Source organism: Gorilla gorilla, chromosome 20, assembly GCF_029281585.2.
Source record: "Gorilla gorilla gorilla isolate KB3781 chromosome 20, NHGRI_mGorGor1-v2.1_pri, whole genome shotgun sequence".
Lineage (NCBI taxonomy): Eukaryota > Metazoa > Chordata > Mammalia > Primates > Hominidae > Gorilla > Gorilla gorilla.
The window spans coordinates 62,808,873-62,822,617 of NC_073244.2; the positions used below are offsets into that span (position 1 = coordinate 62,808,873).

The following is a 13,745-nucleotide window of genomic DNA, read 5'->3' on the forward strand; positions in this document are numbered from 1 at the left end:
GCGGGGCCAGTGCCGAGATTGACCGGGGGCCGTCCTGGGAAAGCGCCCACGTGGCGCAGAATTAGAGGCGGAGCCTACACGGTGACGCAAGGGCCAGAAGGAGGGACCCTGTGTCTGGAGAAGCGGGGGATGGGGGCCTGGACCCCTGGGTCTGAGGGAGGAGGGGCTGGGGTCGTGATTCCCGTGTTTGGGAGAAGAGGGGGTTGGGAGCTGGGACTCCTGGGGCTGAGGGAGGCCTTTGGGGCTCCCACTCAGTTGACGGTCTAAGGCCTGGGGGCCTGAATTCTTGGTAGGGTTGGAGATCTGAGGAGTGTCTTTCGACTGATAGGATTATACATTCTTTCCACTTATATGATTATTTTGAAAATTAAAAAATGAAACTTCTCTACTCCAAACTCACTTTCTAGGAGTTTCACTGTCAACAATTTGGTGTGGACTTTATGTTTTCTTTTTTCAGCTGGAGTCTTGCTCTGTCGCCCAGGCTGGAGTCCAGTGGTGTGATCTAAGCTCACTTCATCCTCCGCCTCCCGAGTTCAAGCAATTCTCGTGCCTCAGCCTCCCGAGTAGCTGGGATTACAGGTGCCTATCACCACGCCCAGCTAATTTTTTTGCATGTTTAGTAGAGACAGGGTTTCACCATATTGGCCAGGCTGGTCTCGAACTCCTGACCTCAAGTGATCTGCCTGCCTCAAACCTCCCAAAGCACTGGGATTACAGGTGTGAGCCACCACGCCTGGCCTGGTATGGACTTTATACACACACACACATATTATGGATAAAGATACTTTTTTCCACTCTAATTTGTCCCGTAAGTTGTTTCCCCACATGAGTACGTACAGAATTATCTCATTCACTGAACAATGGCAACAGGCTCCTTTGTGTGAATTGAACACGCTTTGTTTAGCACGTCCCTGGTCATTTGGGTTGTTTTCTTCTTTCTAGTGAGGAGATTCCTTTCATGGACCTTGTGGTCTGGAGTAAAAGAAGAGACCTACATTCCTCTCTTAAGGCAATGAGAGACGTTTATGTCACTGGCTGCTGCCTCACTTTAGCATAAAAGCAAAGTCCTCGCTGTGACCCACACAACCCTTAGTGATCTGGCCCCTGTCCCCTCTCAGCCTGCATCTCTTTCCTCTCCTTTGGCCTCCCTGGTGCTCCTGGAACCTGCCAAGGATGTTTCTACTTCAGGGACTTTGCATGTACTGTCCTCTCTGCCTGGAACTGTTTTCCCCCATCTGCATGGCTTTCTGCCTCCCTTGGTCCTGTCTCTGCTCAGATGTCATCCTGGAATGGAGTCTCCTGACCTCCTTGCCTCCACTTTATATGACTGTGAGGCTCTCTTGTTCCGAATCCCATCTCACCTACCCTCCTATATTTTTCGTCATAACATTTACCTCTAACCTATTGTCTGCTTTATTTTATTTTATTTTTTGAGACAGCATCTCGCTCTGTCACCCAGGCTGGAATGCAGTGGCATAGTCATGGCTCACTGCAGCCTCGACTTCTCAGGCTCAATCAATCCACCTGCCTCAGCCTTCATGTAGCTAAGACTGCAAGAGGACACCACCACGCCCAGATAATTTCTGTATTTTTTGTAGAGACAGGGTTTCGCCTTGTTACCTAGGCTGGTCTTGAACTCCTGGGCTCAAGCCATCTACCCACCTCAGCCTCACAAAGTGCTGGGATTACAGGTGTGAGCCACCATGCCCGGCTCTAACTACTTGTTTATGGACATATTTTGCTGCCCTGCTGAATGTCAATTCCATAAAGATAAGGATTCGTGTCTAGTTTGATCAGTGCTATACATCCAGTGTCTAGCATACAGTTGCAGCTCCATCTGTGTTTAAAGATGAAATTTGCAGCGAGGAGTGGTGCTTTAACCCTATAATCCCAGCACTGTGGGAGGCTGAGGCAGGAGACTGACTTGAGCCCAGAAGTTTGAGACCAGACTGAGCAACATAGACCCCATCTCTAGAAAAAAATTTTAAAATTAGCCAGGCATGGTGTCACATGCCTGTGGAGCCAGCTACTCAGGAGGCTGAGGTGGGAGGATTGCTTGAGCACAGGAGGTTGAGGCTGCAATGAGCTGTTGCACCACTGTACTCCAGCCTGCGTGACAGAGAGAGACCCTATCTCTAAATTAAGTAAGTAAATGAATAAATTTGGGAGCCTTTTGCAGGAGACAAGGGGGAGGATTATTGCAATAGTACAGAAAGAGCACACACTATGGACCAGGCATTGTGCTAAATCCTATCTAGATTAAAGTACTATTATTATCCTCATTTTACAGATGGGTTCTACACCTTGCCTGTGGTCACAGAGCTACTAGTGACAGAGCCTGGACTCAAAACCAGGCAGCTTAGCCACTGTATGAGAGGGAGATAGATGGCAGCCCCAGGCCAAGGCCCTGTAGGACAATGATATGACTTTGTACTTGGCTTTCAACTCTGCCCTGTCCAGGAAATTGCTCTCTGTTAGCCCCAAACCATTTTCAAAGGGCCATTACACAGCCTTGTGCTGGGGGACTCTGGGGAAAAGAAAGACGGGGTGGTGGTAGGAGCTACTGGTAAGGGTAGAAGGTGAAGTGTGGGTGCAGGGGGAATTTGCTTCCGGAAGGGTAAATTGTTAAGGACTGCAAAAATAAAGGATGAAGCTAAAAGGGCTTGGGGAGAATGAGATATTCGGCAAACACTGATTAAGCACTATCTGTATGCCAGAGACCATTGGCTCAGCCTCTTTGTTGACCTTGTGCCTTGAGTCCCTTACTTGTGAGTCCCTTCCCTTCCCTATCCCTCTACCCCAGAGGGCCCAAAGATGGCCCCAGAGAGGGGTTTCAGTTCCACCAATGCTTCCAAGGCTCGGAGCTAAATTAAAGAATATTCTGGGTAGAAAATACAGATTATTTTAAAAGATAGATTATTAATCTGGATTGAGGCGGGTCAGAAGAGACTGAAAAAAGATGAGTCTTCGTGGGGTTAGGGGCCAGAGAGCAGGGTTGTCAGCGTGGGGTTAGGGGCCAGAGAGCAGGGCTGTCAGACACTTGGCAGAGAGCTGTGGGAGCAGGCCAGCGGTGGGATCATTCGCGTGTCTTAGGTCCGGATGGGCTGGAGTGCCAGGATAGACCAGAAGTACATGTAATTCAGATAGCACAAGACGTCTTGTGGAGAGGAAGAGGGCACAGGAGATGAGACACAGAGTTCATCCGCCCAATCCCAATCACAGTCCTGTCCCCAGGCCCAATTGCATGCCCTGCTCTGCATCAAACCCCATCCCCAAACCTATTCTTAAACCCATCACCAATTCCATCCCATACCCTAACCTATTCCCAAACCCATCCCTAAACCGAGACTCACCTACATCCCCTACACTGTCCCTAACCCATACCCAAACTCCAACCCAGTCCCATCCCCATTATCCAGCCCCATGTGCATCCCCAATCCCGCCTCCCACTTCAGTCACTTCCTATCTAGCTCTGTCCACAACCGCACCCCTGTCCCAAATGCTATCCCACAAGATTCCTGTCTGCATCCCTGAACCCATACCCAAACCCAACCTCATCCTCTCCCATACCAGTCATCAGGAAGAGGAAGACACTGGACCAGGTCAGGTAGAAGCTGAGTGCCAGCTGGTAGGTCATGCCTTCCTGCAGGTACCTGTGGGCCTGCAGCAGGTAGAACAGGATACCCAGTATGATGCTGGTTCCTGCATGAGCACAGGTGTTAGGAGGCTGAGAATCAGATATGTAAGGACTCCTTCCCATAGTCATGTGGCTGCCTGGCTCTGGCTCATTATTTCCCCACTTTCTTTAACCTCCCAGACCCTGTACCTTTGCTCCTAAGCAGGAAGATGGGCTTCTGACCATGTCCTGCTAGAGGACACTGAAAGGGCAAGCCTTGGGCTTTAACCAGGCAATGGTAAGTCTGTAACCACAGGTTTTGAGGCCAACAGCAGGGATCTTCCCTGCCTCCACCTCTGGACTTAGGGCAGTCATGTCATATCTCTGAGCCTCAGTTTCCTCATCTGTAGAGTGGGCACAATAATAGGACCCATCTCCTTGGGCCGTCATGAGGAGTTACTGAGGTTGGCACATTTCCTGATACACAGCAAGCCCTTAGGGATTGGGATTGATTATTTTCATTCTATTGGGTCTTTAATTTAGGGCTTCAGAAGCAATAGACAAGGAACTTGGTCATTCTGGATATATTGGAATGACATGAATTAAAGATAATTTGTGAATAGGAAAAGACTTTTTCGCCTGGACAGTGGAGTACTGGGTAGTTTTGTCTGATGTTATTGAAAAATAATATAGAAGGTATTTTTTGTTTAATTAAAAGGAGGAATAGACAGAAATGGTTTTCTTATAGAAAAATGTTCTGTTATAGATGGTTTAAAACGAAGGTGTTTTCTATGATGGTTTAAAACGAAGGTGTTTTCTATAGTTTTTAAAAAACTCATAGTTTTTTTGCGCAATATTCTATACCTTATACTTTATATTTAAACACTTAGGAAGAGCTACTAGATAAACTGCATAAATGGTTTTTTTTTTTTTTTTTTGAGACAGAGTCTCAATCTGTTGCCCAGGCTGGAGTGCAGTGGCGTGATCTTGGCTCACCACAACCTCCGCCTCCCAGGTTCAAGCGATTCTCCTGCCTCAGTCTCCCAAGTAGCTGGGACTACAAGCATGTGTCACCACGCCTGGCTAATTTTTGTATTTTTAGTAGAGACGGGGTTTCACTGTGTTGGCCAGGCTGGTCTCGAACTCCTGACCTCGTGACCCACCCACGCTGGCCTCCCAAAGCGCTGGTGTGAGCCACTGCACTCGGCCAAGTACTGACATTTCTAATTCAATCCTCAGTACATTTCCATGTGGTAGCAAATTTTGTCCTGATCCTACAGATGAGAAAACTGTGGCTTGGAGAGATGAAGTAGCTTGAACAAAATCACAGAGCTGCTGCTGATGGTGGGACAGGATTTGGGATGAGGTTAGAATGGGAGATAGGATTGGGTATTGGGTAGAGGTTGAAGTTTGAGTGTTAGAGGACGAGGTTGAGAGTGGTGTCGGGAATGGGTTGCAGTTGGGATGGGTTGTGGTTGAAGGTGGGTCGTAGTTGGGGTGGGTTGTGGTTGGGGGTGGGTTATGGTTAGGGGTAAGGATGGGTTGAAATGGGGTAGTTTGTGGTTGAGGATGGGTTGGAACAGGGATGGTCTGGTTGGGGGTGGGTTGGGATGGGGATGGGTTGTGGTTGGGGATGAGGATGGGGATGGGTTATGGTTGGAAGTGGATTGTTGTGGGGATAGGTTATGGTTGGGGGTGGGTTGTGGATGGGATGGTTGTGGTTTGGGTTGGTTGTGGTTGGAGTGAATTGTGGTGGGGAAGGGTTGTGGTGGGGATGGGTGGTGGTTGGGGGTAAGTTGTGATGGGAGTGGGTTGTGGATGAGGATAGGTTATGGTTGGGGATGAAAATGGATTGGATATGGGTAAGAGGATGGAGTGGGGAATGGACTAGATTGAGTTTGGCATTGAAGTTCACAGGTGATAGAATTGGGTTGCATTTGAAACATATGTTGAGGATGGTTGGGCATGCTGCAAAGTTGGTTGTTGAGATGTTTGAAGAGGTTGCGGATGGTAATGAGGATGGTTTGGTGATTGGAAAGAATGTAGAATTGGGATGGAGTAGGGGCATGAGGGAAAGGGATGTGAATGAGTTTGAGATCTGTTGGTGATGGAGATGGGACTTGAAGTGGAGGCTGGTATTGGGGCTGGAGATAGGGTTGGGCTGGTGGTTGATGTTTTTTATGGGAATGGGTTAGAGATTTGGAAGGAGATGGGGTTGGGATTGTGGATGATGGTCAGGATGGGGATGGGATTGGAGTGTGGTGGGGATGGGATTGGGTTTCATGATTGGCACTGGAGGAGGTACTCCTCGCCTTGGTTCCTGAGAGAAGTGCCATGCCTGTCAGGATGCTGGTGATGAAGGTGAAGAAATCCAGCATGGACGGGCTGGAGCTGGTAAAGAGGATGGTGCTTATTAGGGCTATGCAAAGGCAGAAGCTGGTGATGCTGGAGAAGAGGAGGAAGGCCCAGGAAAGGTCCAGCAAGTCTGGGGAAGGAAGATAATCAGGAACACCACAATTGGCCCAGGCTCTGAGTATGGGGACAAGGGTCACCAGTTGGTGTGGGAGTATTCTCAAAGCTCCTCCCTTGCAAATTATTTATTCTCATTTTAGGAAAATTTAAATTGGGCTCCAGAGAAGAGACATTGAGACTGATACTTCCAGCACTGAGGATCTACCTCTAGGTTGGTGAGGGCAGCTTCTTGGGCAGTGAGAAGTGGGGTGGGCAGTGAGGAGCATTCCCAGAAGTGAGGACCACTCTAGGGCTGTGAGGACAATCCTAGGGCAGTGAGAACCCTCTGAGGCAGTGAGGACTGTCCCAGTCAGTGAGGACCATCCGAGAGAGTGAGGTCTATCCCAGAGAGTGAGGACCATCCCAGTCAGTGAGGACTATCCCAGGGAGTGACGACCATCCCAGGCAGTGAGGACCATCCCAGGCAGTGAGGACCATCTCAGGCAGGGAGGACCATCCCAGGCAGGGAGGATCATCCCAGGCAGGGAGGGCCATCCCAGGCAGGGAGGACCATCCCAGGCAGGGAGGACCATCCCAGGGAGTGAGGACCATCCCAGGCAGGGAGGAGCATCCCAGGGAAGTAAGGGCCATCTCGGGCAATGAGGACCATCCCAGGGTGGTGAGGATTATCCTGGGGCAGTGAGGATTATTCCAGGGCAGTGAGGACCATCCTGGACCAGTGAGTACTATCCCAGGGCAGTGAGAGTCATTCGAGAGCAGTGAGGAGTATCCCAGGGCAGTGAGGACTATCCCGGAGCAGTGAGGGCCATTCTAGAGCTGTGAGGACTATCCCAGGGCAGTGAGGATTATCCTGGGGCAATAGGGACTATCCTATGACAATGAGTACCATCCCAGTGCTGTGAGGACCATCCTGGGGCAGTAAGGATTACTCTGGGGCAGTGAGGACTATCTCAGTCAGTGAGGATCATTTCAGTCAGTGAGGACCATCCTGTGGCTGGGAGGACCACCCTGGGGCCGTGAGAATCATAAAGTACCTGTGAAGATCATTGCAGGGAAGGAAGAAACCATTCTGTGACAGGTGGAGGGGTCCCTGGGATAAAGTGGAGCAATGGGTCCCAGGAGTGGTGAGGGCAGGGCAGGCCTTCCAAGCATCCTGGCTGTGCTCATGCAGGCAGGAGATGTCACAGCACTGCTTCTCCTCCCCCAGAAGTCTAGCTCAGAACTTGGCCTCCGGCCTGGGCACTGCCTCATACCTGCCAGAATTGATCTCAATGGAGCTGCACAATGAGAGGTTTTGCATGTTGTCTAGAGGACTTTGGTTGAGTTCAGAGCTGAGCACACTTGCCTTCAGACTCTCCTGGGACTCCCAGGTAACTGATTCAATGCTTTTGATACTGGGCTCGGGGCCGTAGGTAAGTGATGGGAGCACGTTGACAATGGCCCGGGCTTGGAAGTTGGGGGTTGGAACACTTAAATGGGCAGTCTCGGTTGTTGACAGGTAGTTTTGGTCATGATCTTTGTTGCTGGGGATAATTGATGATTAGTCAGGGGGTGAGAGCCTTGGATACTGAAGCAGTGAGTTTGGAAAATTGGTGAAGCACCTCGCATACTGAAATCGTGGCTGTAGGTAATGGCTGGTGTTTCTGGGATACTGATCTGTTGACTGCTGATAGCTGGTGTAGGGTCTTGGATACGGACCTGGTGATTGTGAATAATTGGCAAGGGGTCTTGGATACTGACCGGGCGGTTGCTGCTGGCTGGTGGAGGCTGTTGGATACCGACCCCGTGACTGTTCCTGGCTGGTGGAGGGTCTTGGATACTGACCCAGGAATTGTAGGTAATTGGCACCACCATGCCTGGCTAATTTTTTTGTAATTTTAGTACAGATGGGGTTTCACCATGTTGGTCAGGCAGGTCTCAAACTCTTAACCTCAGGTGATCCACCTGCCTCAGCCTCCCAAAGTTCTGGGATTACAGGCATAAGCCACTGTGCCTGGCCCTTATTATTATTTTTTAAGGTATAGAAATCTAGAATTGTTTTTTTTTTTTTTTTCTGAGACAAAGTCTGGCTCTATCACCCAGGCTGGAGTGCAGTGGCATGAGATCTCGGCTCACTGCAACCTCCACCTCCCAGGTTCAAGCCATCCTCTCACCTCTGCCTCCCACGTAGTTGGGACTACAGGGGAGCGCTACTATTCCTAGCTATAATTTTGTATTTTTTGGTAGAGGTAGAGTTTTGCCATGTTGCCCAGGCTGGTCTTGAACTTGTGAGCTCAAGCAATCTGCCCGCCCCAGCCTCCCAAAGAGCTGGGATTACAGGCATGAGCCACTGTGCCCAGCCTTAGAATTTTTAGGTAGTTTAATTTCTTCACCTTTGTCTCTGTGACTTTATTAATTGCTTCTTGGCTTCGGGAGGTTCTCCCTCCAGATTTTTGATGAACATTCAGTTCTGTTTTTTAAAATTCTCATTACTTATTTTTAGGTTTTGATTGTGATTTTGGAGTTGGTATGCAGGGAACATTGAATTCTGTGCTCCCTGCTGTCCTAAGGAAGGGACTTGAATTAGTCAGGAGTTTTTGGGTCACAGGTGACACAAACTCTTTTTTTAAAATTTTTTTTATTTTTTACTTTTTAAAATTTGAGATGGAGTTTCACTCTTTCACCCAGGCTGGAGTGCAGTGGCGTGATCTTGGTTCACTGCAACCTTCACCCCCTGGGTTCAAGCGATTCTCCTGCCTCAGCCTCCCGAGTAGCTGGGATTACAGGCGCCCGCTGCTATGCCCAGCTAACTTTTGTCTTTTTAGTAGAGACGGAGTTTCACCATGTTGGCCAGGCTGGTCTCAAACTCCTGACCTCAGATGATCCACCTGCCTCGGCCTCCCAAAGTGCTAGGATTACAGGTGTGAGCCATCGTGCCTGGCCACAAGTGACACAAACTCTAACTTGAACTAGCTTGAGTGAACTAGTTGTATTAGCTTGAGTGAACTAACTTGAACTAGCTAGGGGATCCTTTATGGGATCACCTGAGTGAAAAATGGTAATGGTAGGAATGCCTTCAGGCATGGCTGGATCCAGGGGCCCAAGTGATAGTATCAGATATTACTGTTTTTTGGCTATCGGATTGGCTTCATTCTCAAGGCTCTGTGTAGTGGCAAGTCAGAATCCAGTTAGGAAAATAAATCATTCCAGATTCTTCAGAAGGAAGTAAATACAAGGAATTTGTTCGTGAGTAACAGAGGAGCTGAGAAGCCAATAGGAAATAGTGAGGCAAACCAGGAGTTAGGAACTACAGGATGCTGCTACTTGGCCAGAAGGACAAAAGGAGGAGGTGGTATTACTACAGTCCAGAAACTGGAGCCCTCTGGAAGGCATAGGCTCATGGTTGGATTGCTCAGAAGTGGCTAGAATCAGAGAATAGATACAACTACTACTGAAGACCTGCCACATGCAGAGATAGAGAGGCTGATAAATACCCTGGCTTGCCCTCTCCTCCCAGAACCAGTCTTCTGCCAGTGCCTCCCATTAGTCAAACACAGTGATAAGATGGTGAGCAAAGGAGGCTGGGAAATGTGGTCCTTGCAGTGCAGAACAGGGCAGGGCGGGAAATGGATCTGAGAGCAGACAGACAAAAAACCGGCAGAGTTGTTAGCAACTTGGCAGACTTGGTAATAACTGCCGAGTCCGGTAGAAAAAAGTTATAAACAGTTCTTGCCAGAATCCTGTGTTGCTTGGGGCACATGAGCACCCTGAGCCAATTATATGGCCAGTGGAGTACAGTTGGCTGATTGGCTTATAACTGGGGCTGAGAATGGGGAATGGGCAGGAGGTGAAATGCATGGTGGGGAGGTAAGCTGCAAATGTCCACTCATTCTGACCAAATCACAGAGTGGGCTGCTCTCTGGGATGACGAGAGCCAGGGACTTGAGTGTCAGCTCAATGCTCTTTCTCTTGTCTGTTTTCCTTCTTAGTTTCACTCTCCCCATGAGGCTAGGTCCAAGGCTTAGGCAGCTTCAGGCTTGTAATCCTTGAGGAGAGACTGCTCTTCCCTGACAGCTTCCTAATAAAAAGTCTTGGGGCAGAGCTTGATTGGTTGGCTTTGGTCATGTGTCCATCTTTGGGCCAGTTGCAGGGTCTGCAGCTGGGGTACTGTGAGATTGGCTCAGCCAGAATCACATGATTACCTCTGTGGCCCAGAGGGCAGCATATGCCAGGAGAATCCCTCAACCAGGGTTATGTGAGTTGGGTGGAGGGTGTCCCCAAGAGATGTCAGCTGCTGTTCTGGGCAGACCAAATTCACCATTCAAGGTCTTGGTTTCTGGCTTGGTGCCCTCTCCCTGACCTCTGCTTCTTGACTCTTCAGTGAGCAGAAAGAACTAAGGGAACTGGCTGGGCATGGTGGCTCACACGTGTAATCCCAGCACTTTGAGAGGCCAAGGAGGGAGGATTGCTTGAGCTCAGTAATCTGAGACCAGCCTGGGTAACAGTAAGACCCCATCTCTACGAACAAAACAAAACAAAACAAAAACAAAAAACCAAGGGGTCTGATATTTCCCCCACTTCCCAGAGTGTTGTTGCTGTTCTGTATATATGATGATCCTTTATCTTTCTTGTTGGGTATTAGAGATGTGCAGTTTGCCAGAAACAAAGCAGATGAAGTCTTGGCCTATTTGGCTAAAACAATTTTGCACTGTTGAAAAGCAGACAAAGTAGAAAAAGGGCTAAAAGGAGCAGATGTAGCATCTCGGAAACAGGTAAACCTCTCTTCTGCTGGAAGTCTAAGTTGGATAAATATCCACTGTAAACTGGAACTAAGCTTTTGGGCACATTGGTTTTAGAGTATTTGACTTGAAAGTTTTTCTTGTGTGCAAATCTGTATGTGTTTTGTGGGGGCTCCCAGGTGTGAACAAGAGATGACATTAGGATGTCTGAGGAGGTTCTCGGCATGTGAATGGGGCCACTAGGGGACCTTGGGGGGTGACTAGCAGAGACTAGAGCAGAAGTAGGGTGACTTTGGAGAGGACTGGGGTGACCGAGGTGTCTTGGATAACTTTGAGGGTGCTGTTGACGGTGTCTGGGAGTGAAACTGAGGATACTAACATGAGTTGTTATGAGACACCTTTTAGGAGTTCAAGTAGGGTGACCAGGGGTGTCTGTGGGGGTGATTCTAGAAATGATTGAGGCTGGGCTCAGTGGCTCACGCTTGTAATCCCAGCACTTTGGGAAGCCGATCACCTGAGGTCAGGAGTTTGAGACCAGCCTGGCCAACATGGTGAAACCATGTCTCTACTAAAAATACAAAAATTAGGCTGGCGTGGCAGCAGGTGCATGTAGTATCAGCTAATCGGGAGGCTGAGGCAGGAGAATTGCTTGAGCCCAAAGGCAGAGGTTGGAGTGAGCCGAGATCACACCACTGCACTCCAGCCTGGGAAACAGAGCGAGACTCCATCTTAAAAAAAAAAAAAAAAGAAGAAGAAGAAAGAAAGAAATGATTGAAGTGATTCTGTGGGATAACCTTGAGGATGAGTGGGATGACCTTTGGGGGGTCCTCTGTGGGGTGACCTTGGGGGGTGTGTGGGATGGATTATGAGAGTGTCTGAGAATTGGGTTTTAGGTTAAGTAGGGGTGATTTGGGACAACTCTAAGGGTGTGACTGGGGGATGACTTTAGGGGTCCCTGGGGGTGACCTTGTGAGTGAGATTGGAGTTTCTTTGGGGTTTCTAGGAGGTGACTTTGGGGAGGTGAGTAGGGGTGATTTTGAGGATGTGCCAGACTTTGGGGTTGTCTGTTGGGCTGCTTGTGGGTATCAGCAGAGATGACTTTGGAGGGTGACCAAGAGGGGTATCTGGGGGTGACTCTGGGGCCCCGTTCCCCTCTCCCCAGTTCTCATCCATATGAGCAAGGGCTTCATGTTACTGGCTGTGGCCCTGTGCTGGGTCCTCCTCCCGCCCATGGCCCTCTCCTCCTGGCCAGTGGTCCTCCGCCTCAACATGGCCGACTTTGTCTTCAGTTTCCTCTGCCTCGGCATTGGTAGGTGTTGGCTCGGGGGGCGGGGTCCTCCCTAACCCCAGCCCTGCTCTCTGGCTTTCTGGAGGTGTATCTAGACGGAACCCTCGGGGCCTCTGTCTTAGCCTGTCTCTGGGGAGCTCTGACTCAGTTCTACTCTATCTGTGGGATGTCTCTCTCTCTCCCCCATTCTCTGTTTCCCTTTCTTTTTTGTCCCCTCTCTCCAGGTATCTTTCTGTCTGTTGTGAGGGCGTGTGTGTGTGTGTGTGTGTGTGTGTGTGTGTGTGTCTGCTTGTCACGGAGGGTGGGAGAGGATGTCTCAGTCCCTCTTTTCTTACTGGGGGTCATAGGGCTCACTGTCCAGCCTTCTGTCTGTCTCTGGCCCCACCCCATTGCAGGGCTCCTGATTTCTCTTCAGCCTGATGCTCTTTTCAGTTAACTGCAAGGCGGTGCACCCAAGTCCGGTGGTGTCCTACCTGGTGACCTCCTACCTGTGCTGGGACGCCAGCGACTTGATGCTGCACTCCGGTGAGGGCGGGGCCTCGGGAAGCGGGTGGGGCCTAGGGTGGGACTCGAAGTACAGCGGCCCACCTAGCCATCTCCCAGGAGCCGTGTCCTACCTAAGCCCAGTGGGCATGTGAAGCAGAGGGCAGCCCTTGAATGCGCGGCGGCTGAGCTACCGCGGGTGGGCCGTGCAGCAGGGCGCAGCGAGGCGGACATCCAAACAGCGGAACTCAGACACTGACTCCGAACACACCCCGGGCCTTCCCATTTCATACACCCTCGAGGATGAGACCCAAGCACCTCCAAGGAATAGCACCCGAGGTCTTCAGGACACCGAACGGTAGCCATGGCCAGATGCCCGGCCAACCCCTTCAGCGTGGCCACGCCCTGGATATTCGACCTCCCCTGAGGCCCCACCCCCTGATATCAGGCAACGCCCTCCGAGGGGACGGGTGGCAAACTCCAACCCTCGCTCTAGGGCCCGCCCTTTGCGGCTTTGTCCCTGCCCACTGGGTCCTCACAGTACCTCCACCCCAGAAGTCCAGCATCCCCTCCCGTTCTGCAGACACTTGTCCAGCGTCCCGCTGAGCTCGGCAGTGTGGCTAGTTTGTGTGGCCCTGACCCTGGTGCCCAGCCTTCGCAGGCCACACCCTGAAGCCACTCTCCACCCGCTCAGCCAGGGTGGTCTGCATGGAACTTCTTTCCCGGAGTTGCAGCCTCAGCTCCGATGTCCACCCTTGTCCCCAGGTGGACACAGCACCGCCCAGCATTTAACTCCACCCTTCTGCGGAACGGGCCCCTCCCTGGGAAGGCATGGCTTGCAATAACATCCCTCTGTACCTTTTCTGGCTTCCCCGCCACAATAAAACCTCTCAGCCTCAGACCCTCCATTGCCCCCCACCTCCCCACCAGGGCAGGGTCCATCCTAGCGTGAGTGAACTGTTCTGGCGTCCCTGACTTGCCCTTTGGGATCTGAGCCTTTCCCTGCCTGTTTGTCTGCACCTGTCACAGCCCCTTCCTTTCCCCACCTGCTGGTGACCTCAGACTTCCAGGCATGAGACTGACACAGCTGGGGTGGCCCCAGCCTCAGCCGAGTGGGTCCAGGTGCACCACATCTGGAAAGATAGGTGATGGCAGAACGTGACACACA

General features: G+C 50.6%; 1 long non-coding RNA gene across 1 annotated transcript; it reads left to right on the forward strand.

Annotated features, from left to right (window-relative positions):
• Positions 1 to 5,953: 5,953 nt before the first annotated feature.
• Positions 5,954 to 12,887, forward strand: LOC129528652 (uncharacterized). Its single transcript, XR_008673928.2, has 5 exons — positions 5,954 to 6,299; positions 7,296 to 7,458; positions 11,969 to 12,115; positions 12,490 to 12,619; positions 12,793 to 12,887. It is a non-coding gene; the product is annotated as an uncharacterized lncRNA (long non-coding RNA).
• Positions 12,888 to 13,745: the final 858 nt, after the last annotated feature.